The sequence below is a fragment of the Lottia gigantea genome (assembly GCF_000327385.1).
Source record: "Lottia gigantea unplaced genomic scaffold LOTGIsca_86, whole genome shotgun sequence".
Classification (NCBI taxonomy): Eukaryota; Metazoa; Mollusca; class Gastropoda; family Lottiidae; genus Lottia; species Lottia gigantea.
Genome location: NW_008710834.1, coordinates 840,840 through 852,694, shown reverse-complemented (window position 1 = coordinate 852,694; position 11,855 = coordinate 840,840).

The following is an 11,855-nucleotide window of genomic DNA, read 5'->3' as shown; positions in this document are numbered from 1 at the left end:
GCTGGTATCAGACAGGATCTTTCAAAGCCCAAGTTGTTTTCATTGTCATATATGCTTTTAGCTTTTCTTACTTTCCTGGTGGCAGCTGTGGTGGCTCAGTGAGTTAGATGCTTGCTCACTAATTTGAAGGTCCGGGGTTCAATCCCAGCATAGGTCAAGATAATACCTTCTGATTTTTCAACCTGGTTTCTCCCTGTCAAGGATGCAGGTAAAAGGGGCTGACATGGAAAAAGCGTCTAGTCGTTCGGATTGGACAATAAACCAAGGCCCCGTGTGCTACAGACTGTGCACATTAAAAATCCCTCGACAGTTGGAAATCGAAAAAGAGTAGGCTTATGCAGCTGTCCTGGTAAAATTTCCCTCATTGCACCCTGCATGGTGTTGCCGTCTTCATTAGCCCACATGGTGCAGAAAAAGTGGGACCTAAAAACTCATTTCATTTCATTTACTTTCCTGATGACATATTATAAGTATCAAAAAGAAAAGTCAAGTACTGAAAATTGTACCTGAAAAATAGTTACCCTGATATACCATATAATTCTGAATACAATGCGCACCCCTTTTTTACACACATAGGAAATCCTGAAATGTTCATTATTAATACATTCCTTCCAGACAGAAAAATCATAATACAGACATTGCATCTTGCAGTGATAATGTACATCTCATTTCCATTGGTGTATTCGGCAAGATTAGTTACTTTCATATTTTGTTCCAGTAAAAGGAAGATTTGCATTTCATAAAATATCAAAGTGCAAAAAAAATATACACATATTGAAATACAGTAATATATAATAATCTGTAGGGATTCAACTATAATTTGTAAATAATTAGGTTTCAAATCTATGTGACATTGTTGATGTAGCTTATAGATTTTTTTTAGTTTAGCCACTACAGAGTAGGGTCTAACAACTGGACCTTTGAACATTCGTCAAAATAATCTTTAGACCCTACTCTGTGGTGGCTACACTTAAATAAAAACTAATCAAAATAAACAAACGAAAGTTGGGTCTAATTTTAATTATACTGTACTTCTTTTCTTTACAACTCCTGTCTGTTCTGGTTTAATTCGATTGGTCGACTAGGCATCTCTTTTTGAGGGGTTGTCCGTTTTTTGCCCAATAGGCTACTAGAACAGAATTAAAAACCAGGTCATATGTTTTTCACAAAAGCATATGTAAATGTCAATGTTCGATCATTAAACAATAGAAGTCCATTTTTTAATTGGATTACTTAGTAATTTGATAATTAGTCAAGGTACATGTCATCCTTACCTTTAATATCATCAATGGCGTAGGAGTTGCTGAGAGGTTAATTAACTATAGTTAAGCTTTTTTGAGACGTTATTTAAGTGGGGGGTGTTGGTTTATTTAACACCTTTATGATCCATTGAACATATATTTTAGATGTAATATCTCAAGATGCCCTCACTGTCTTCATTAGCCCACATGGTGCAGAAAAGCAGGATGTAAAACTCCATTCATTTCTTATTAGATTCATTGACATTAGATCTAAACTTTTTCTTAAGTGGATTTACGTAAAACTCCATTCATTTCATTTCATTTTCAAGATGTCCTCAATTGTTTTTAATTCCTAAGTCTCTTTACACTGAATCAATGATAGACAATATGAAATGATTTACATACTTGATTAACTTTACATGGTGTATTAATGTGCATGTAGTGGGTCTACGTTTGAAATCATTCCATTACATTAAAGAGAATAAATCATTGATAAAAATTCTTGTACTTTAAGACTCATTTCTTTTTAATAGGCTTATTATTAAGTTTGAATTCTTGGAATAGCACATCCTTTTTCATGTCCTATTTTATTGTGCAATAAATGTCTGCAAAATAACATTGAAATTGGCATGTCATATTTTTGTGGTATTGCGATTGATTTGAAAAATATTTCTTCATGACTTGTTATATATTATGTGGGTGATTTTGTTGACCTTTTTGATGTTTCTGTAACTTTCGTTTCAATTCTGTGATGAAACTTTGTTTGTGAGACAGGTCTTTGGTCTTCTATAGCATAGTTGGTTAGATGGTTGGATCCTTACATGACGTCATTTGCTTGGTTATGTCCAGCAAATGGTGGCTATGGGTTCCGATCTAGATCGGCGTGTAGAAGTCTGGTGACCTGGGAATAAATCATCTTCACTCATAATTCCAATCGACCCAGCTGTAAATGGGTACTGATGATCCTGGAAAGATCAATGCCAAGAGGTTTTGGACAAGAACAGCTAGTAGAAAGGATCCTTAATTGTGAACCTAAGTTGTTATACTTGTAAAATATAGTTCTTTCTTTCTTTATTTGGAAATGACATAGGAAAACATAATTGCTGTTCAACTAAGGAAAAAAAGAATAAATAACAGAATTTGCTCTTCTCTAATGAACATTTCTCACTGCACACATAAGAATATTGCTGGTCTTCATTTGCCAGACAAGGTCTAGAAAAGTAGGATGTAAAACTCCATTTCATTTCAATATTTGACCAGTCCATGAAAGAATTTTAGTCTGTTTTTTTGGGAGTAAGTGTATCTGAAATATGTTTTCCATGAAACTGAACTGTGATAAACTAATGGGTATCTTGTGATGTCTTATAAACAGAAGGATTTTGCTCTTCAGCGATCATTTTAAAACCCTTTTTCAGACACTTCTAAATGATAAATGTAATTATGTGAAGAAATGAAATGAATGGAGTTTTACGTCCTACTTTTCTTCACCATGTGGGCTAATGAAGACGGGCGACGCCATGCAGGGTGCAATGAGGGAAATTTTGCCAGGAGAGCGGCATTAGCCTGCTCTTTTTTTTGATTTCCAACTGTCGAGGGATCTTTAACGTGCACAACCTGTAGCACACGACTAGACGCTTTTTCCATGTTAGCCCCTCGTACCTGCATCACTGACAGGGGGAGCCGGGTTGAAAAAGGTATTATCTTGACCTATGCCGGGATTGAACCCTGGACCTTCAGGTTAGCGAGCAAGCGTCTAACTCACTGAGCCACCGCGGCTCCCAACTTATGTGAAGAGGAACCTTAAAGGGATTATAATGAGGTTTATAATGTTTATGTTATGTGCATTGAGGACACTGATAGCATCATTTCAATTTTCAATCAGCCATCTGTGTTTCCTGTAGTTCCACTTAATGTAAGTGTTTGATGACATCACTAATCGCAAGGGCCTTAAAGATGTCATCAAACACTTAGTTTAAGTGGAATTATAAAACATATTGTGCAATTAGTGATGTCATCAAACACTTAGTTTTAGTGGAATTACAGTAACCAAAGACGTCTGATTGAAAATTGGAATGTTGCAAATTAATGCTATCAGTGTCTCTGATACACATAAAAAATTTAGAAAACCTTTTTATAATCCCTTTAACTTGGAGGCAATTTTAGCATTAGTTTTTCAAATTATTGAAATTGCTGCTGTGAGCATACTATATATTGTCAAGCAAACTTAAAATAAGTTTTTTTATGATTACATTGGGTATTTTCAGGTGAACACATTAAATGAACAGGAATGGGAGAAGATACAACAAGCCCACGTACTTGCCAATGTACAACATGCGTTTGATACGAGTGATACAGAGGGTACAGATGATAATGAGTCTATATTTGGTGCAGTAGATCTCCTCTCACCATCAGGTCATACAGATGCCCAAACCTTAGCTTATATGTTACAAGAACAACTTGATGCAATTAATAATGAAATTAGGTAAGTGTGACTTTTCAACATGGAGATTTGTTAACTCTTAATTGGTCACATGGCAACTTAGTGAAGCAATATCTGCTAATCGTGACCATTTATAAGCATTGAAAGGACCAGTTAAGGCTTTAACATGTTTTTATGGGATTGGATAGAACAAAACATGATATATGTCTCTATGGCAAATACCATTCAACCCAAATGCTTCTTACATTAGTGGTATCTTGACCTTTTTTCTTTTGCCCTATCAATAACATGACCATGGTTATGATTTGCACATGGAATTGGTTGCTAATAGGAAAAGCAGTCATATGCAACTGTGTTATGAGTTGCATTCAGAACACATGACTACTTTCATTATTTGCAACCATATGCAATTGGTAATCTCTGTGATGTGCTAGCAATGCGATTCTTCAAGCTGGTCTGAGAGCACCCATTTTGGTGACACACTTTACACTTATAAAGAGTAAAAGGTTTCAACCAATTTTCAGTTTTAACAGGTGGTTAACAAGTGATCAATGTCCACTTAAAAGAAATTAGACTGTGATAATTGAATTTTAAATAACATCAAAATGATTTTACAGATATTCAGAATATTCAACAATTTTTAACCGACATTCAGAGATCACATTAAATAACGGAACACAATTTTATGGTATACTACTCCTTAGTTTTATTACACACGACGTTCAACAATCTACATTGCCATCTTCGGGTGAAATGGATTATTAAAGGGCAATAACTACTGTATGAAGTAGTTAAGTCTTTGAGAGACATAATCCATTTTTTTTATGTTGCAGGTTAATACAAGAAGAAAAAGAAAGTACGGAACAAAGAGCAGAAGAACTGGAAAGCCGGGTAGGCAGCGGCAGCTTAGATGCAATTGCAAATAGATGGCGCTATGATCGTTCGTCCCCTCCACTCAGTGGCCAGTCCACTCCGACACCGCGAACATATCAGTCACGAGATTTACTTCAAAAATATGCCACAGTAAGTCTGGGAAGTGTCACGTACCGACCCCTTCATGTCACCACACATCTCCATTGTTTGATCCTTTTATTGTTGTTCATTGGACTACAAACACAAATTTTTACACCATACAATTAAATATTTGATTCACGTTCTTCGAAATTCCTATAATATACTGATATTCACTGTTGATTCAAATTGACACAAATTTTTAAAACTTCATGGGTGAAATACGTCAAAAAAAATCATCTGACAGGCAGCTAATATAAGCCTGTATGTAAATCTAAATAATTGTTTACCAGCTGATAGAGCTAAATTCCAGCTATCCCTAACACTTTTCAGAAGGATAATTTAACTTTTGGTTCTTCTGCAATTAAAGAACAGGTACCAATAGAAGTGATAGAAATCCAAGCTAATAGGAACAAAGTAATTTGACATTGGTTATCACTGCACTTAAGAATGTTTATATCCATCTTCATGTTTATGCTTTCAACCTATTGCAGATGAACTAAACCTCTTATTTTCAAAATGAAAATCGTTACAGATAGATGTACATGATCTCCTTATCAGCTGGTAAAGCGATCATATAGAAAGATACATAATTTTCTAGAAACAAACAAGTAATATATAAGAAACAACCTTACTTTCAAAATTGAAAATACTGGAGAAAATCTTTCAATTAGTGTTTTTGGTCATAATTTTTTTTTTAAAATGAGTCAATCAGTGAATTCAGTTGAAATGTACTATTGAAACAGACACATTTAATTGGCACAAAGTTATTTAGATGCCTTCTGCTTTGAACATTACATTCTTTAACATCTTTCCGCCATTTTTAGCATAGCACAACTCTTTTTGCATTAACAAATACTTTTACATTCAAATACTAATAATCTTTCCTCAAACGCTTTGCTTTTTTGCATTTTCTACGGCTTCTAGTAACATAATGAGATATACTTATCAAGTGTATTAATATTAGCATTATGGATTGTTGTCTGCTAACCTATTCAATTCTACGGGTTTGAATTTTTTGGTTAATAAAAATCTGTACAAGCAAAAATCAAAAATTACTATCTAAAAATTTGTAGATTCTATGATCATGTACTCTGTTTGCCATGTTTCATGGATCAGTGGGAATTGCTTCTTCAGATATCAGACAATTTTGGACTTTATAAAATATGCATGTGCATTTTTTTTAACTACAACTTTCCTTTATCTTATGCTTCTTAATTCTAATTTAAGCTTTTAACAGGCTTGTTTTTTAAGCTTTTGTTGTGTATCTGGGACACTGATATCATTGATTTTCACCCTTCCAAAATTGATGTCAGATGTCTGTGGTTCTTGCAATTCCCCTAACACTAGGTGTTTTATGACATCACTATTGCAAAGGTTCTGATATATCATTAGCAGCTCTTGCGATATTTACGTTCTAGTTCTAGTGTAATTGCAAAAACTACAGATGTCTGACTGGAAATTGTGTTGGTGCAAACCGATGATATTAGTGTTCTCCATGCACATGAAACATTTATAAAACCTATTATACAAAGTGATGTTAAGTCTTTGCAGATTTACATCTTCTTGGACCAGAGCCACAAAATGCTTTTCTTTAAGTATATAATAATTTGGCAATTGACTTCAATACATGTACTTGACCTGCATATTGACTGTGACATCTAATTTAAGATCATGGGCGACTCTTTTGGCGAGTTCTGTACAGAATCAACCAGAATACCTATAAAACAAGTTAACAAAATTCATTAGTGTTCCACATGTACACAGAATTCAAAATGGCGGAGGAAAAAAAATATGCAAAAATTTAAATATGACTTAAACTAGTTCTTTACCGTACGCTTTTGAACAGAATTGGAACGTGTTCAGAACTTGCCAATCAAGCACACCCAAACCCACCCACCCAGTGAACATGTCATTCATTTTAAGTCTTTAGAAATACTCTTAGACATACAGTTGACACTGGATATATAGTTTATGTACTGTCAAAAAGACTACTAACAACAATGGAAAAATATTTTGAAGTTCATCTGCTCAGTCACTTATATAGTATTTTAACAGAATTTATTGGACGATGATGATAAACTTTTATTTCTTAACATGCTTAACTGGCATTAGGTTCACATAACATACAGCTAGTTACCCTCAGAAGTCTCTCATTTCCTTACTATGCTCAGTATTACACTAACACATGCTTATAACAGTGTTTGGTTGCATTTTGTTTTCTTTGTGCCAGTCAAATTGAATATTTTATTTTGTTTGAATATGTTGTGGTATATTAGCTAGATTTTGTGTGTATTAGAAGTGACATTTCTTCCCAGAACTTTTAACTGTCCGTTTGATTTTTTTGCATGATTAATTTCAAAATCTTCCTTCATTCATGAAAACACCTACCACCACTGCCATTCCATTAAAGGGCTTGTGAAGAGGTTTACCAATCATTGTATGTGTATCGGTTACACTAATAGCATGCATTTTGACCATTCCCGTTTCCCTTCTGACTTCTGTGGTTCTGAATGTCACCATTACATATGCCATTGGAGCCAAATGGAGGGACATCATATTTGGTCAGGTATCTAGAACAATAGGACCCATAATTGGCAGAGATATCAGAATGGATCAAATTGAAGCTATCAATGTCATGATGCTCATACAAAGACTAGAAAACCTTTTTACAATCCCTTTAGTAATCCAGATAAATGATAACCATGTAAAAGAAATGGTTAATGCGATATGATGCTCTTGGAATATAAATGATAATGCAGATGAGACCAATTGGTCAGACGGCCCTCCCAGTTATTTTGTATAATGGCAAAGACAAATGCAGATCAGAAGAGTTGTAAAGGAGCCACCCATTTAGCTGTTAAGTGTTACATAGACCTTGTGACTCTTAATTCATTACTTCAGATCCATGAGGTTTTCTTATATACTTATGTAGGCATCTAAAATGTTCATTTTGCATTGGTAGGAAATCAAAACTGAAGGAATTGTCTTTCCTTACGAACCTTTACTGCCCCATTCCTTCTCCTATCCTGGTGGTTTTCAGTATTATTTGGTATTGTATCTGTATGTAGTAATCATGACCAGAGTACAACAAAGCAGCAGATATGGATTAAAGGATTCAAAACAGGATGTTTAGCTTTTGCGTCTGTATCTGGATCACTCACGGCTTGTAAAAGCCATTGATCTGTGTTTTGGTGATAGTGACCTAGGCCAGTTGATGTCTGATGTCCCCAATACAGGAACAAACTTTTTAAAACCTTTTTGAATCCTTTTACTTATCCATGGTATCGTTGAAATAGTCAGACCAGAAGACTTCCTGAAAATTGCTTTGATTGAGAACTTTCATCCAAGAAAATTGGACCTTTGTATATATGGAATGTATAGTTCAGCAAAGATATTTCTGCTCATCTGTGTCTGATTTAAACCATAAAAAAGAGCAGTCCACTTTTTTTTTTAGGTAAAGTTGATAGTAAAAGAAACTATGCAGACTAAATTTGCATTGCTTATTACTACTTAAACTACCTGAAAATGAAATGGACTGCTCATGTTTATCTTTTGAATCAGACCTGGATGAGCAGTAATATCTTGGCTGGACTATCTGTCTACTTTGTGGCTTTACCAGCTGATATAAGTTGAATCTGACATTTGGTTCCTCTTCAAATAGATGAAAGTAATATTATTTTGGAAATGACAGAATTAATTTTCCATGCATATCATCTTTCTCCTATTGACCCTATTGCTATTTATAGTGAGTAAAGACCTTCATATTGATAAGTGATACTTGCTAGGATTAAGCTCTATCAGCTGGTAAACATGAACAAATAGATAAATGTGCCATTAGGCATACGTCTAAGAGTGTGGGACATTCAGAATGTTTTGAATCGTAGACAAAAATTAAACCAAAGACATATCTGTATACCTGTATATCTGTTTTACCATTTTGTGGAACATTTGTCTTTTTTGTCTTTCAGGCACCAGCAGGAATGTCTGCAGCCCAAATGTATACTTATTCTTCATCTAGTCCACAATTAGCATCTAGTGCTGATAATCCTGCCAACAATCAGGTGAGCAGATTATATTGACTTTGACCAATCACAGCCCTCAACAGACAGACTGTTAACATTATGGATTATTTTTTATAAGCTTACTGTCTAGGAATCTCTTGTTGTCGCTAACGTACAACCCCATCATACTGATGCAATTACAAACTTCTTTCAGGTGGCTATTGCAGTCAAGGTATAAGATGAATTAGGCTACGAAATAGCTTTACATTGTGAAATTACCATGAACCATATACAATAACATTTCCAGTTTTTGGGTTTAAATAAGTTTCGGTCTTGGTTGATCCAGTTAGGATCATTACTATCTGATATAATTTCCAGGCACAGTACAGTAGAGATGATAGTGCTATTAATGCACAAGAAGAAAGTCGACAAATCAAATGTGAATCTAGTCCACCAACACCCAGATCACTGCGATTAGAACGCGTTGCTGCAGCACTAGCTCAAAGTAGTGATGACTCTTCAAGGTATGGACATTTTGCTAATAAAAAGTCCTTTACGACAAAAATTGGAACCTTTTTGTGTTAGATTTTCCTAAATTCGAGTTAGAATTTAAACTTCACTCACCCATTTAGATGGATTTTAGTGTGTTAGTTAATTGTCCAGATATGAGATTTTCTGGGAACAATCAAAGCCTTGTCTAGCGTCAGAGCTGACAATGTAGAGGCTCTGAAAGCCTAGTTTTTGGTCTTAATATGTAAGAAAGGTGGTAAGTTTTAATTCTTCTTTGGTTAAGAAATAATCTGGTGACAGGCAATGCTGTCAGGAGTTGGCATTGTTTGGGCTTATGATCCCAATCATCCATACTCACCATGATGGGGTTAACAAATTTGGTACTGTGTTTTCTCCAATACTTACCTTTAATACTGGGATGGAACACTGTTCTGATATTGAATGAGCCAATAGGTGCTGTTGGTTGGAACCTTCGTGGACATAACCATTCTGATCGCTCTGCCAGTGCTTTTCAGAGTCTGAGTATTTTTTTTTCAGTTCTGGAGGCAAGTTACATGATTTAACACAGGGAACAGCAAGTCCTTTAGGGAGTATACACAGTAGCCAGGACTCCTTACACAAACACCCAAAAAAGAAAGGCCTGAAAGGGTCATTAGGAAGATTTTTCAGTAAAAAGGAGAAAAATAAAATGAAACAAGATCATCAAAGAGATCTAGCTGCTGGTAAGTAAAAGCTTTGATGCAAATCAGATGTAGTAGTTGTGAAGGTTTTGTAAATTTTAAGTAGCATCATGTTAAATGCAAGGCCTACAGAGATCAGTTTGAAAATGGGAATGGTGCAAATGGATGCTATACATCAATTTTCTATCCATCTACAGCAGTTTAATAAAGAGCTTTAATAAGTTTATGGTTCCAATCTCAAGGATATTTTTATTGTAAATTTACAAACAACTTTGATTCGGCTCATTTTTATACGCCCACACAAATGATGGGCGTATATTGTAATCACCCTGTCGGTCCGTCCATCCGTTCACATTTGGTTCAATGTCATTATGAAGATGAAGATGCTGATATCTAGATCTTCCTATATTGGAATGAATTTTTATTTTGTAGGGTATGATACAGCTGATGGTTCTGGTGATTCTCTAAGTGTTGGTTTAGGTCAATCAGAATTTGACAGAAGAATCAAGAAAAAGTAAGTATTTAATTTCAATTTTCTCAGAGATATCATTGGCAGAAATATAGTTCTGTTGCATCAAGGGTTGAATTGGTTTGGCTCATATACTCTTTATAAATAACCCATCTCTCAATGATTAACTATATGGGTTGAAATTTCTCTTATAGACATGAGTTGTTAGAAGAAGCTATGAAAGCCAGTACACCATTTGCTTTATGGAATGGTCCTACTGTGGTAGCATGGTTGGAGGTAAGATATGATTTTTTGCTCAATTTGCTTGAATTTTTGCTTTGACTTGCTTCGATCTCTCAAATCAAGGTCGACAGTTGTATTTTTAGGTGTGATGGTGTCTTCAGGCCCTTCTGTCTGTCAGTGATACAAGTCATTATATTCAAAATAAATTAAGGAATTGATGTTGGATTTGCTGTGACTCAGTTTGGAACTTGTTTATTCAAATTGACATCCATTGTTTTATCTCATCATAGGTTGAGATGATCCTTTAGATCCTTTATTCTAGTTCCCTTTTGTCAGTGATGCAAGTCGCTGTTTTCAAATTGGAATAAGGAATTTAGCATGAATGAACAAGACATGTTGTGGCTCTGCGACTTTTTTCACTCACATCGAGTGCACATTTTTATTGCACGAGAGGTTGAGATGGCGCCTTCAGATCATTTTGGTTTCCTAATGGAAGTCACTGGGGTTTACAGGTAAAATATATTGTACACCAGAGGACCACATTTTACAGATCTTCGAGAGTGGGTTATCAGTCAATGCTTGTATCTTTTAGTTATGGGTAGGAATGCCACCATGGTATGTTGCTGCATGCAGAGCTAACGTCAAAAGTGGTGCTATTATGTCAGCTCTGTCTGATACAGAGATCCAGAGGGAAATTGGTATCAGTAATCCATTACATCGGCTCAAATTACGACTAGCTATACAAGAAATGGTCAGTCTAACCAGTCCTTCTGCTCCTAAAACTTCCAGAACTGTAAGTATAACTTTGTCACATACCAGACAAAAGAAGCAAATTTGAGAGATCATGGTTTTGAAATTGTAAAATTTTGTTTATTTGAATATTTTTTTGACTTCGTTTATTTCCTAGATGCTCAGAGAGTACTACAATTGCTTGTTGACCTTAAGGTCAGTGTTCAATCTGTTGATTAAGATATGCAAGTTGGAGATGCAGACATATAAAATGTGTCTAGTCGTTTGGATGGAACAATGAACCTTCCAATTCAACCAAAACTTCCATAAAGGCCTTTGGATATGATTAGCATAATATGCAAAAGTGATATCATAAAATGCCTAGTTTTAGTTGAATTGCATTAATTGCAGATAGTTTGGATTGATCTTATCAGTGTCCCCGATACAGATAAAGTTTAGAAAACCTCTCTACAATTCCTTTAACTCATTGTATGGATGTTTTGCTTCTTTCAGACGTTAGCATTTGGTGATATGAACCATGAATGGATA